The sequence below is a fragment of the Oncorhynchus clarkii genome, chromosome 11 (assembly GCF_045791955.1).
Source record: "Oncorhynchus clarkii lewisi isolate Uvic-CL-2024 chromosome 11, UVic_Ocla_1.0, whole genome shotgun sequence".
Taxonomy (NCBI): domain Eukaryota; kingdom Metazoa; phylum Chordata; class Actinopteri; order Salmoniformes; family Salmonidae; genus Oncorhynchus; species Oncorhynchus clarkii.
In genome coordinates, this window is record NC_092157.1 from 20,794,393 (window position 1) to 20,808,432 (window position 14,040).

Here is a 14,040-nt window from a genome sequence, read left to right on the forward strand (position 1 = left end):
GTATGTTGTCTTTTAATATTTACCAGTGTACATTTTTATAGAGGTAAAGGGGGAAACTCCTCTATATTTTCAAAGGAATATCCTTCTAAGTTTCAACATTAAAATAACACGTATTACTACATTGTGTGGGCGAATGGAAATAATAAATTATGAATATTCATCACATCAGTACATTCAGGGGGCAGTTTTACAAGGCCAGTTTATTTCAGCCAACCATATCACTTGGCTGGTAAAAACAATGGGCCCCAGACTGGTACCTGAAGTTTTCCACAGTCAGATCCTGCATTCCATCCAGCAGTTTAAACACATTTGAATTCATTCAGTTCAATAAAAGTCCTGTGCCATATTTTATTTAGCTGAAATGTCTTGCTCCATGTTATTTTAGGAATCCTGCAGGTGGGAACGTGCTTTGGTTCTGGGCTAGATGAGAGTGTACTCCTTCAGACAAGTGGCGTGTGTGTGTGTGTGTGTGTGTGTGTGTGTGTGTGTGTGTGTGTGTGTGTGTGTGTGTGTGTGTGTGTGTGTGTGTGTGTGTGTGTGTGTGTGTGTGTGTGTGTGTGTGTGTGTGTGAGTGTGTGTGTGTGTTTGTGTGTTTGGCGTGTATATTCTAGCTTTACTAATCCAGAGCCAGTCCTCTGGCTCTCTCTTCTCCCCTGGCCAGCACATCATTTGCTCCTTGCTGATGATTGATTCTTGTTTGGGGCCATGCCTATGGGCCTTATTAAATCAAAATGTAAACTCACTCTCTTATAACAAATTGCAGGGAAAATGCCAGTAGCCAGTTCCCCTGTTGGTGTTGGACCAGGAATCCTCTGACAAGTTAAAAACCCAATGAGCTCACCAGATTTCTCTCCATTTATGCTGTTCTGTGGGAACATGTTTGATATATCCCTGAATAATACAAAGGTTATAAGGCTGTGAAGATTATCTCTGTCCATCTGTCTAGACACCATACTGTACTAGATAGCGTATAGAACAGAATAAAATAGAACATTCTATTTTATTCTGTTCTATTCTGTTCTATTTTATTCAGGCAGTCATATTGCAAGTAACCTAATTCACATTGCATTCGGAAAATATTGAGATCCCTTCACTTTTTCCACATTTTGTTACGTTACAGCGTTATTCTAAAATTGATTTTTTTTAGACAAATTAAAAATGTAACATCAGATTTGTCACCCGTTTCAAGAAACTAGGCATACTGTATGCCACAGTTCATTACTTCACAGGAGATCCGTTTGAAAGTTAACTTGTTTTTATTTATCAAAATGCATTTTTGTCAGAAAAGCCTTCTCGAACATGTCAACTTTTATTTTCCTTAATTAATAACAAACTTGTTTGCCATCTGTAAATACAAATACAATTGTTAAATTACGAGCCAAGTCAGTGTAGCCACATAAAAAGACAGCAATCTTCCCGCTAGCCATGATTAGCTGAGATAATGAGTGGGCTGGACATGCTGTGAGACGGCCCAGCTCATGGTGAAGCACATCTTCCGGATCCATTGACTGCCGGTCGACATGGTCTCTGATCGCGGTCCCCAGTCCCAGCTCTGGAAGGCATTCTGCACCCTCGTTGGGTCGTCGGCCAGCCTATCCTCTGGCTTTCATCCCCAGTCCAACGTCCAGTCGGATCGAGCCAATCAGGTCAGCACCCTTTCTGCCCAGGTGTTCGTCCGTTGCTGTCGCCGTACTAGGAAGAGCCCCAGTCCACTCTTCTCAAGACCACCTTCAGATACAGATGACAAGCAGACCGCCACCGGACCCCTGCTCCCCGCTACCGTCTTGGGCAGTGGGTATGACTGTCCACTCGGGATCTGCCCCCTCCGAGTGGAGTCCAGCAAACTTTCCCCACGTTTTATTGGTCCTTTCCCCATCTCTAAAGTCCTTAGCCCCTCTGCTGTTTGTCTACTGTTGCCCCTGTACCCTCCGTATACATCCCACTTTTCATGTGTCCAGAATTAAACCTATGTCTCACAGCCCTTTGTCTCTCTGTTTGTCTGTTGCCAGTTTGTCTTCTCTTGTCAGGTCTTACCAGTGTGCTTTCCCGTCTTCCTTTTTCTCAAGTTCTGTTTCCTAGTTTTCCCTGTCTGACTATTCTGCCTGCCCTGACCCCCAGCCTGCCTGATGTCCTGTAACTGCCTCTGACCTAATCACGAACCCCTGCCTGTCAATGACCTGCACTTTGCAGGTCAAGCTCACAGCCCGGGAGCTGCGAGCTCACAGTCCGGGAGCTGTCTATGGACCTCAACTCCCTCATAGCCTTGACCATCCGGATCGATGTGCGGCAACGGGAACGTAGGATGGAGAAGGAGTCTGTTCCCTGTTACCCTCGCTCATCCTTGATTTCCACCTCGCCTCCGCGGTATCCCGGGTAATCCCCGAAGACCACATTTCCGAGTGGATCTGATGTCACTCGAGTTCTATCAGAAATCACAAAGGGCTGTTGAATCGTTTCCTTTGGAGCCTTGCAACTGGGCAGGGCTAGATTGCCTCCTGCTGAGCGCTAACGCAGACTTAACACCAAGAGCTGTCTGTATTGTGGGGCTACGAGACATTTCTTATCTACCTGCCCATTAAAATACCAGACTATACAAGTAGGTTCTAGTACGCTGGTGAGCCGTACGGGAAGTTTCCTATCTTCCATTTCTCGTACCCCTCTCGATGCCATCCTGTTGTTGGGGTGACCAATCCAAATCTCTCTGGGTGCTCATTAACTTTGGGGCTGACGAGAGATTTATGGCGGCTACCTTGGTGTTGGAACTGGGAATCCCCACACAACCCCTCTCCATTCCCATGGACGTCTGAGTGCTGGATGGGCGATTTATTGGCAGAGTCCCCCACACTACATTTCTCATTAATCTGAGAGTGTCAGGTAATCACAGTGAGTCCAAGCAGTTCCTGCCCATTGAATCCCCTCATGCACCCGTGGTTTTGTGGTTTTCATGGCTCCGGAGGCACAATCCTCTGATCGACTGGGCTACTGGTTCTATCATGGGTTGGAGCCCATTCTGCCATGTGCATTGTCTGAAGTCACGCAGCCGGCCCCGGGACATCTTCCTACAGGATTGGGAGAAGCCTTGGATCTCTCCACCATTCCCATGGAGTACCAGGACCTCCTGGAGGTTTTCAATAAGGCATTATATCTCTCCCTCTGCATCGATCCCATGACTGCGCTATTGACCTTCTCCCGGGTACTACAACACCTCGGGGCTGACTCTATTCCCTGGCGGGTCCGGAGAACAAGACCATGGAGAGGTACATTGAGGGTTCTCTTGCTGCAGGGCGTATTAGTTCATCTGCCTCCCCCGCCAGACCATGTGAATGTGAATTCCATCACTCCACCATCTTCTTCCTAGGGTACGTCATTGCTGCTGGGAATAATGAGATTGACTCTGACAAGATGAGAGCTGTGGTGGATTGGCCTCAACCCACATCCAGAGTGCAGTTGAACCGTTTCCTGGGGTTTGCTAATTTCTACCGCTGCTTCACTCACCTCTCCCAAGGTTCTGTTCACGTGGTCTCCAGCGGCTGATCAGGCGTTCTCGGACCTCATGCATTGGTTGACCACAGCTCCCATCTTAGTCCATCCGGACCCGTCCTGTCAGTTTGTGGTGGAGGTCGTCGCCTCGGACGTCAGAGTTGGGGCCATCCTGTTCCAGCATTCTGCCCAGGACCAAAAGGATGTCAGGACCACCATGGTTCCTGACATCTACGCGTTCATCTCCGCCTGCACTGTGTGGACTCAGAATAAGACACCGTGGCAAGCTTGGCTGTCCTCCTTCAACCATTCCTTGTTCCTCACCGCCCCTGTTCTCATATATCACTGGACTTCGTCACTGGTCTCCCTCCATCTGATGGCAGCATCACTATCCTTATGGTGGTGGATAGGTTTTCCAAGTTAACTTCAGCCAAGGTGACGGCCCAGATCATGGTGCAGCACTTCTTCTGGATCCATGGATTTCAGGTGGACATGGTCTCCAATCACGGCCCTCAGTTCTCATCCCGGTTCTGGAAGGTGTTCTGAACCCTCATTGGGTCGTCGTGCCAGCCTGTCTTCCGGCTTTCACCCCCAGTCCAACGGCCAGTCAGAGCGAGCCAATCAGCAATCAGGACCTGGAGATGGCGACTCGTTGCCTCGTCTCCGCCAACCAGGAACCAGCAACTTGTGTGGGTGGAATATGCCCGCAACACCCTTCCCTGTATGGCCACTGGTCTCTCACCTTTCGAGTGTTCCATGGGATATCAGCCCCCGCTCTTGCCTGAGCAAATGGAAGAGGTCAGCACACCCTGGAAGAGAGCCCGGTCCACTATTCTCAAGACCACCTCCAGGTTTCCGAGACAGGCGGACCGCCACTAGACCCCTTGCTGGCCTTCTAGGCAGAGTTGCAAAGAAAAAGCCATATCTCAGACTGGCCAACAAAAATAAAAGATTAAGATGGGGAAAAGAACATAGACACTGGACAGAGCAACTCTGCCTAGAAGGCCAGCATCCCGGAGTCGCCTCTTCACTGTTGACGTTGAGACTGGTGTTTTGCGGGTACTATTTAATGAAGCTGCCATTTGAGGACTTGTGAGAAGTCTGTTTCTCAAACTAGACACTCTAATGCACTTGTTCTCTTGCTTAGTTGTTCACAGGGACCACCCACTCCTCTTTCTATTCTGGTTAGGGCCAGTTTGCACTGTTCTGTGAATAGGGTAGTACACAGCGGTGTACGAGATCTTCAGTTTCTTGGCAATTTCTCGCATGGAATAGCCTTATTTTCTCATAACAAGAATAAACCTACGAGTTTCAGAAGAAAGGGCTTTGTTTCTGGCCATTTTGAGCTTCTAATCGAACCCACAAATGTTGATGCTCCAGATGCTCAACTAGTCCAAAGAAGGCCAGTTATATTGCTTCTTTAATCAGAACAACAGTTTTCAGGTGTACTAACATAATTGCAAAAGGGTTTTCTAATGATCAATTAGCCTTTTAAAATGATAAATTTGGATTAGCTAACACAACGTGCCATTGGAACACAGGAGAAATGGTTGCTGATAATGGGCCTACGTAGATATTCCATGAAAAATCAGCCGTTCCCAGCTATAATAGTAATTTACAGCATTAAAAATGTCTACACTGTATTTCTGATCAATTTAATGTTATTTTAATGGAGAAAAAAATAGCTTATCTTTCAAAAACAAGGACATTTCTAAGTGACCCCAACCTTTTGAATGGTAGTGTATGTGGTAGTTGTCACGATCGGTGTATGAGTGAGACCAAGGCACAGCGTGGGATGCATACATTCTCTTGTAATGAATGAAACACTTAACAAAAACAACAAAAACAACGAACGACATGTGAAGCTATACAACTTAGTGCAGACAGGCAACTAAACATAGTCAAGATCCCACAACACAAATTAGGAAAATGGCTACCGAAATATGATCCCCAATCAGAGACAATGATAAACAGCTGTCTCTGATTGGGAACCATATCAGGTCAACATAGACATACAAAACCCCCTAGACATACAAAAACCCTAGACATACAAAAACTATAGTACCCACCCTAGTCACACCCTGACCTAACCAAAATATATAGAAAAACAGAGATATCTAAGGTCATGGCGTGACAGTAGTAGAGTAGTGGCCTGTTGTGAAAGTATTTAAAGTATTTAAAATGGTGTATAGCTGCCTTAATTTTGCTGGACCCCAGCTAATGGGGATCCAGCATACAAATACAAACCACATTCATGAAAATAGTAATGATACATCCAGCAGCCCTAAGGAATATTGAGCCCATAGTCTTCTAGCAGGGGCTGAAAAAAATGGATTCACCAGCCCTGTGCTAGTTGAATGTTAACAAACCGCTGGCAGATTTTCTCTTCTACACTTGAATTATTAAAAGACAAAAGTGTTCTGGCTCTTTGCACCTCAGTAGCATCAGTTGTATAAATCATTTATGTTTGACTGTGACTTTAAAGCATTGAGTTCTATCAAGGTAAATTACTGGAGCGCTATCCCAAATGACTGTCGCTATTCCTTCTATAATTTCCTTTTTTTGGCAGTATATGTACAGTTGAAGTCGGAGGATTACATACACCTTAGCCAAAGACATTTGAACTCAGTTTTTCACAATTCCTGACATTTAATCCTAGTAAAAAATCCCTGTTTTACGTCAGTTAGGATCATCACTTTATTTGAGAATGTGAAATGTCAGAATAATAGCAGAGAATAATTTATTTCAGCTTTGATTTCTTTCATCACATTCCCAGTGAGTCAGAAGTTTACAGACACTTAATTAGTATTTGGTAGCATTGAAATTAAATTGTTTAACTTGGGTCAAACGTTTTGGGTAGCCTTTCACAAGTTTCCAACAATAAGTTGGGTGAATTTTGGCCCATTCTTCCTGACAGAGCTGGTGTAACTGAGTCAGGTTTGTAGGCCTCCTTGCTCGCACACGCTTTTTCAGTTCTGCCCACAAACTTTCTATAGGATTGAGGTCAGGGCTTTGTGATGGCCACTCCAATACTTTGACTTTATTGTCCTTAAGCCATTTTGCCACAACTTGGAAGTATGCTTGGGGTCATTGTCCACTTGGAAGACCCATTTGCGACCAAGCTTTAACTTCCTGACTGATGTCTTGAGATGTTGCTTCAATATATCCACATAATTGTCCTCCCTCATGATGCCATCTATTTTGTGAAGTGCACGAGTCCCTCCTGCAGCAAAGCACCCTCACAACATGATGCTGCCACCCTCGTGCTTCACGGTTGGGATGGTGTTCTTCGGTTTGCAAGCCTCCCCCTTTTTCCTCCAAACATAACGATGGTCATTATGGCCAAACAGTTTTATTTTTGTTACATCAGACCAGAGGACATTTCTCCAAAAAGTACAATCTTTGTCCCAATGTGCAGTTGCAAACCGTAGTCTGGCTTTTTTATGGCGGTTTTGGAGCAGTGGCTTCATCCTTGCTGAGCGGCCTTTCAGATTAAGTTGATATAGGACTCGTTTTACTCTGGATATACATACTTTTGTACCTGTTTCCTCCAGCATCTTCACAAGGTCCTTTGCTGTTGTTCTGGGATTGATTTGCACTTTTCGCACCAAAGTACGTTCCTCTCTAGGAGACAGAATGCGTCTCCTTCCTGAGCGGTATGACGACTGCGTGGTCCCATGGTGTTTATACTTGCAAACTATTGTTAATACAGATGAACGTGGTACCTTCAGGCATTTGGAAATTGCTCCCAAGGATGAACCAGACTTGTGGAGGTCTACATTTTTTTCTGAGGTCTTGGCTAATTTCTTTTGATTTTCCCATGATGTCAAGCAAAGAGGCACTGCATTTGAAGGTAGGCTTTGACATACATCCACAGGTACACATCCTATTGACTCAAATGATGTCCATTAACCTATCAGAAACTTCTAAAGCCATGACATAATTTTCTGGAATTTTCCAAGTTGTTTAAAGGCACAGTCAACTTAGTGTATGTAAACTTCTGACCCACTGGAATTGTGATACAGTGAATTATAAGTAATCTGTCTGAAAACAATTGTTGGAAGAATTACTTGTGTCATGCACAAAGTAGATGTCCTAACTGACTTGCCAAAACTATAGTTTGTTAACAAGAAATTTGTGGAGTGGTTGAAAAACGAGTTTTATTTGACTCCAACATAAGTGTATGTACCTTCCGACTTCAACTGTATATGGTACATGTTTAATTATACAGTACATATACTATTTATACAGTTCACACACACACACACACACACACACACACACACACACACACACACACACACACACACACACACACACACACACACACACACACACACACACACACACACACACACACACACACACACACACTAACAGTGACACCTTGCTGAGAGTAGCAAGGCTTTCAAAGGGCAGGCCGGCCTAGCCATCTGGACTGCCTATCAGCAGAGGTTAATGCCACAACATCATCATTACCCGACACATTGGAGTTTAGCAAAGGTTACATGGACTATCCTCAATTATCTGCTGCAACACATGTAGGAAATATGTCTACAATGAGAGAACACTGTGATGGGAAACGTGCATATTACCAGAACCAATATGTCACGTTTAGGGATAATACGACTAATTAGTGAGAGATGGCTTTTGTCAACTCAGAAAAAGATTATGAATTTAGTTAGCTAAACATATATTAGTGCCAAAACAAAAGTAATGAAATTGTTGGCAAACACTTTTGATATCATAATATACCCTAGTTTAAATATCTGGTAGACATCAATGCATGTAAGAATGAGAGGATCCTGGATCCTACAATATTTTCTGTTGACTGCACTGAATTTTCAATCGGTGACATCACTCGCTCTGAGACCTTGAATTAGTTGTTCAACTCTACCTACATGTACATATTACCTCAATTACCTTGACTAAACAGTGCCCCCGTTACATTGACTCTGAACCGGTACCCCGTGTATATAGCCATATAGCTATTTAATTTCATTTCTTATTTTTTACTTATATATTTTTCTTAAATCTGCATTGTTGGTTAAGTGCTTGTAAGTACAGTGGCTTGCGTAAGTATTCACCCCCTTGGCATTTTTCCTAGTTTGCTGCCTTACAACCTGGAATTAAAATAGATTTTGGGGGGGATTTGTATCATTAGATTTACATAACATGCCACTACTTTGAAGATGTAAAATATTTTTTTATTGTGAAACGAATAAGAAATAATACAAGAAAACTGAAAACTTGAGCGTGCATAACTATTCCTCTGCAAGGGCCGTGGCTTTTGTGGAGTGATAGGTAACAATGCTTCATGGGAGGCAGTTGTTGATGTGTTCAGAAGGTCAATGGTGCGAGCCCAGGTTGGGGCAAGGAGAGGGATGGAAGCAAAACTGGTGCATTGACTCTCATTGTCAACGCAGAGTGTGTATTGTTGTGTTGAGATGGTGGATCTCATTGAATAATCACACATACAGCACACGCTGGGTCTCATCACAAGACTTGCCATGTCTATTTCATTTTCCCATAAACCCATGATTTGAAATGTGCAAATAGAAGTTTCTATCACATTGTGGTGTCGTCAACATGGAGAGCGAGGCTGTTCTTTTTAGAGGTGTTTCATATTCACACTTGCCGGCAGGCAGGGATAAACATGTGGCCTCGTTAGAACATAAGCAGCCATGGTTGTTCTACAGGTACAGCTAAACCACTTAGCACCATTGTTAAATATATAAACACAAGGCAGTCAGGCTCTTGTTTTTGTATTTTTTTTTATCTCAAAGTGTCAGGATACTGGTCCGTGTGTGTCAAACTGTAAAATGTCATGTTGGGTAAGCTGCTATGTTGAGTTTTATTCTGTCTTTACACCTCTCAGAGAGAAAACATGAGTTCCAACACTGAGTTTTGACAGGTCCCCAAATTCCAATGCATCTTCAATAAATTAGTTGAATGAGTTCATAAGTGAGTTGGAGTCTATGTCCATGTCAATTTGCTGAATATCTAAGATTTTTTTTGTTGTTGTTGCTATAATGAGTAATTCTTGTTTTAAAAAAAAATCATTGGTGATATTGATTGTTCATACTGTACGTCAACAAAGCCTCAGTGGAAAATCACTGACAAAGCACACCTTTAAAACCTCAGTCTGAAGTGTTCATCATACTTTACTTTACGTTTGTTCATGTCTCCTTCCATACTAATACTTGTCCCATAAGTCCTGTTATGGCAGGTTGCCTGTCTGTGTGTAGGAGCTACTATTAGAGCACAGAGCAGATGAGGCTGGTGGGAGGAGCAGTAGGAGGACAGGCTCATTGTAATGGCTGGAATGGAATCAATGGAACGGAGTCAAACACGTGATTTCCATATGCTTGATGTGTTTGATACCGTTCCATTGATTCCATTCCATTCCAGTCAGTCGTCCTGATGAGCATGCTCTAGTTTGTGCTGGCTATCTGGCAACAACAGCAGCATGGAGTAGTTCAACTTTTTAAAATTAAGTTATGTTTATTTAGATGGGAAAAGGAGAAATAACTTGTAGTATTGGTCACCATCTGGATGTCACCATCTATTCTATTACAGACACCTTAATGCATATTTCTGTATTATATTATGTGAGCTAAACATAAAAAAGAACAAATATGTAAAACCATTTTCCTTAAAGTATAATTTTTTGAAAGTAGTATTGTTACTGTTCCCACTACAACAACAACACATACTTAAATACATGTTATTTTGTCCCTGAAACATTGAATTTAAATACTTTCTATGGTGGAGTGCTTATTCTGGAGAGTGCCAATATGGCCGACAGGTGGTTTCAAAGCCTCTCATTGGCCATCACATAGCATCAGCAATCCAGGGTTTATATACATCATTGGTTGCTTCCCACTGGGCAGCAGTTGCTTCACCGAGTAGTACATTTTTTTTTGAACACTTACACCGATGAAAACTGAATGATTCTGAACACTCTCCCAAGTCCTAGCTGGGAAGGGCTCATCAGGACAATTGACTGAACTGAATGAACCGAATCCGTTCCTCCCCACTCAACTCTCGCTGTGTAGCATACGTCATCAATTTTGTGCACCAGGCGTTTCTGTATAGCCTCTCCTATAATACCAGCAATCTGCCTGGTCGCTTTTCTCTCTACTGCCGTACAGTACTGTAATAAGGGATGGGAGCATTGATATAATGTTGATTTAAACTAAACATCTTGTGTGTTTATCTTTCGTTAGGTACACAAAGAGACAGAACTCTAGGCAGATGTAGGTGACTTATGTCTTCTTGGTACCATACTGGGAAAGGACCAGGAACCAAGCCAAGAGCATACACCCACACACACAAACATACATACACACATACATAGATACATACATACGCACACGCACACGCACACACACACACACACACACACACACACACACACACACACACACACACACACACACACACACACACACACACACACAGAGACAATCCTCAAAATACACAAACCCTTACAAGTAAAAAAAAATGTAGCATCTGCCAATAACAATATAGAGGTGCTATGGAGAATCACTCACAGGGCTAATGTTAGCATGGTTCCATAGACACACACAGCAAGTCAGTAATGTAGAACACAACACCCTAAGCCCCCAGGTTAAATCCTTAAATATCTCCCTCATGATTCAAATCTTTGGAGTTTTTCTATTTTTTCCTCCCAACAGAAATAAACAGACGCTGAATGGGAAACCTACATGTTGTTTTGTCGTTTGTTTCATGGTTTCTATAATCCTCTCCTACAATAAAATAATTGCTGTGTATGTACGACAAAAGGAAGTCCATTGAGAAATCTTCCCAGTGTCTGGCTGTCAGCCAGAGAGCAGTGTGGGATGGTGACAGGGCCCTAAGGTTGCATTCCTCTCTCTTTCTTGGTGTGGAGACAGTATTTCGATCAGTGGGGAGACAATATTTCAGTCAGTGGGGAGAGAGGTACCCCATGCTATGAAAAACAAGGGTTAACCCAGTGTTGATTTCCATCTCACTGGGATGTGGAAAATTCAATAAGCACAGGATACTTCCTCAACCCTTGGTGTGCCCATGTCACTTTCTTTGAAGTTTTGTTTTTCACACGATATAAGTGTCCCCGCCAACTCTTGCTGCTGCAACTCTCTGATATTATCTATTCACAGTCACTTTAATAAATCTACCTACATGTACATATTACCTCAATTACCCTGACAAACCGGTGCACATTGACTCTGTACCTGTTCCTCCTGTTTAAAGCCTCCACATTGACTCTCTACCGGTACCTCCTGTTTAATGCCTCCACATTGACTCTGTACCTGTACCTCCTGTATAAAGCCTCCACATTGACTCTCTACCGGTACCTCCTGTATAAAGCCTCCACATTGACTCTGTACCTGTACCTCCTGTATATAGCCTCCACATTGACTCTGTACCTGTACCTCCTGTATAAAGCCTCCACATTGACTCTGGACCTGTACCTCCTGTATAAAGCCTCCACATTGACTCTCTACCGGTACCTCCTCTATAAAGCCTCCGCATTGACTCTGTACCTGTACCTCCTGTATAAAGCCTCCACATTGACTCTCTACCGGTACCTCCTGTATAAAGCCTCCACATTGACTCTGTACCGGTACCTCCTGTTTAATGCCTCCACATTGACTCTGTACCTGTACCTCCTGTATAAAGCCTCCACATTGACTCTCTACCGGTACCTCCTGTATAAAGCCTCCACATTGACTCTCTACCGGTACCTCCTGTATAAAGCCTCCACATTGACTCTGTACCTGTACCTCCTGTATATAGCCTCCACATTGACTCTGTACCTGTACCTCCTGTTTAAAGCCTCCACATTGACTCTCTACCGGTACCTCCTGTTTAATGCCTCCACATTGACTCTGTACCTGTACCTCCTGTATAAAGCCTCCACATTGACTCTCTACCGGTACTTCCTGTATAAAGCCTCCACATTGACTCTGTACCTGTACATCCTGTATAAAGCCTCCACATTGACTATGTACCTGTACCTCCTGTATAAAGCCTCCACATTGACTATCTACCGGTACATCCTGTATAAAGCCTCCAAATTGACTCTGTACCTGTACCTCCTGTATAAAGCCTCCACATTGACTCTGTACCTGTATCTCCTGTTTAAAGCCTCCACATTGACTCTCTACCGGTACCTCCTCTATAAAGCCTCCACATTGACTCTGTACCTGTACCTCCTGTATAAAGCCTCCACATTGACTCTCTACCGGTACCTCCTGTATAAAGCCTCCACATTGACTCTCTACCGGTACCTCCTGTTTAATGCCTCCACATTGACTCTGTACCTGTACCTCCTGTATAAAGCCTCCACATTGACTCTCTACCGGTACCTCCTGTATAAAGCCTCCACATTGACTCTGTACCTGTACCTCCTGTATAAAGCCTCCACATTGACTCTCTACCGGTACCTCCTGTATAAAGCCTCCACATTGACTCTGTACCTGTACCTCCTGTATATAGCCTCCACATTGACTCTGTACCTGTACCTCCTGTTTAAAGCCTCCACATTGACTCTCTACCGGTACCTCCTGTTTAATGCCTCCACATTGACTCTGTACCAGTACCTCCTGTATAAAGCCTCCACATTGACTCTCTACCGGTACTTCCTGTATAAAGCCTCCACATTGACTCTGTACCTGTACATCCTGTATAAAGCCTCCACATTGACTATGTACCTGTACCTCCTGTATAAAGCCTCCACATTGACTATCTACCTGGTACATCCTGTATAAAGCCTCCAAATTGACTCTGTACCTGTACCTCCTGTATAAAGCCTCCACATTGACTCTGTACCTGTATCTCCTGTTTAAAGCCTCCACATTGACTCTCTACCGGTACCTCCTGTATAAAGCCTCCACATTGACTCTCTACCGGTACCTCCTGTATATAGCCTCCACATTGACTCTGTACCTGTACCTCCTGTTTAAAGCCTCCACATTGACTCTCTACCGGTACCTCCTGTTTAATGCCTCCACATTGACTCTGTACCTGTACCTCCTGTATAAAGCCTCCACATTGACTCTCTACCGGTACCTCCTGTATAAAGCCTCCACATTGACTCTGTACCTGTACCTCCTGTATAAAGCCTCCACATTGACTCTCTACTGGTACCTCCTGTATAAAGCCTCCACATTGACTCTGTACCTGTACCTCCTGTATATAGCCTCCACATTGACTCTGTACCTGTACCTCCTGTATAAAGCCTCCAAATTGACTCTGGACCTGTACCTCCTGTATAAAGCCTCCACATTGACTCTCTACCGGTACCTCCTGTATAAAGCCTCCACATTGACTCTCTACCGGTACCTCCTGTATAAACCTCCACATTGACTCTCTACCGGTACCTCCTGTTTAATGCCTCCACATTGACTCTGTACCTGTACCTCCTGTATAAAGCCTCCACATTGACTCTCTACCGGTACCTCCTGTATAAAGCCTCCACATTGACTCTGTACCTGTATCTCCTGTTTAAAGCCTCCACATTGACTCTCTACCGGAACCTCCTGTATAAAG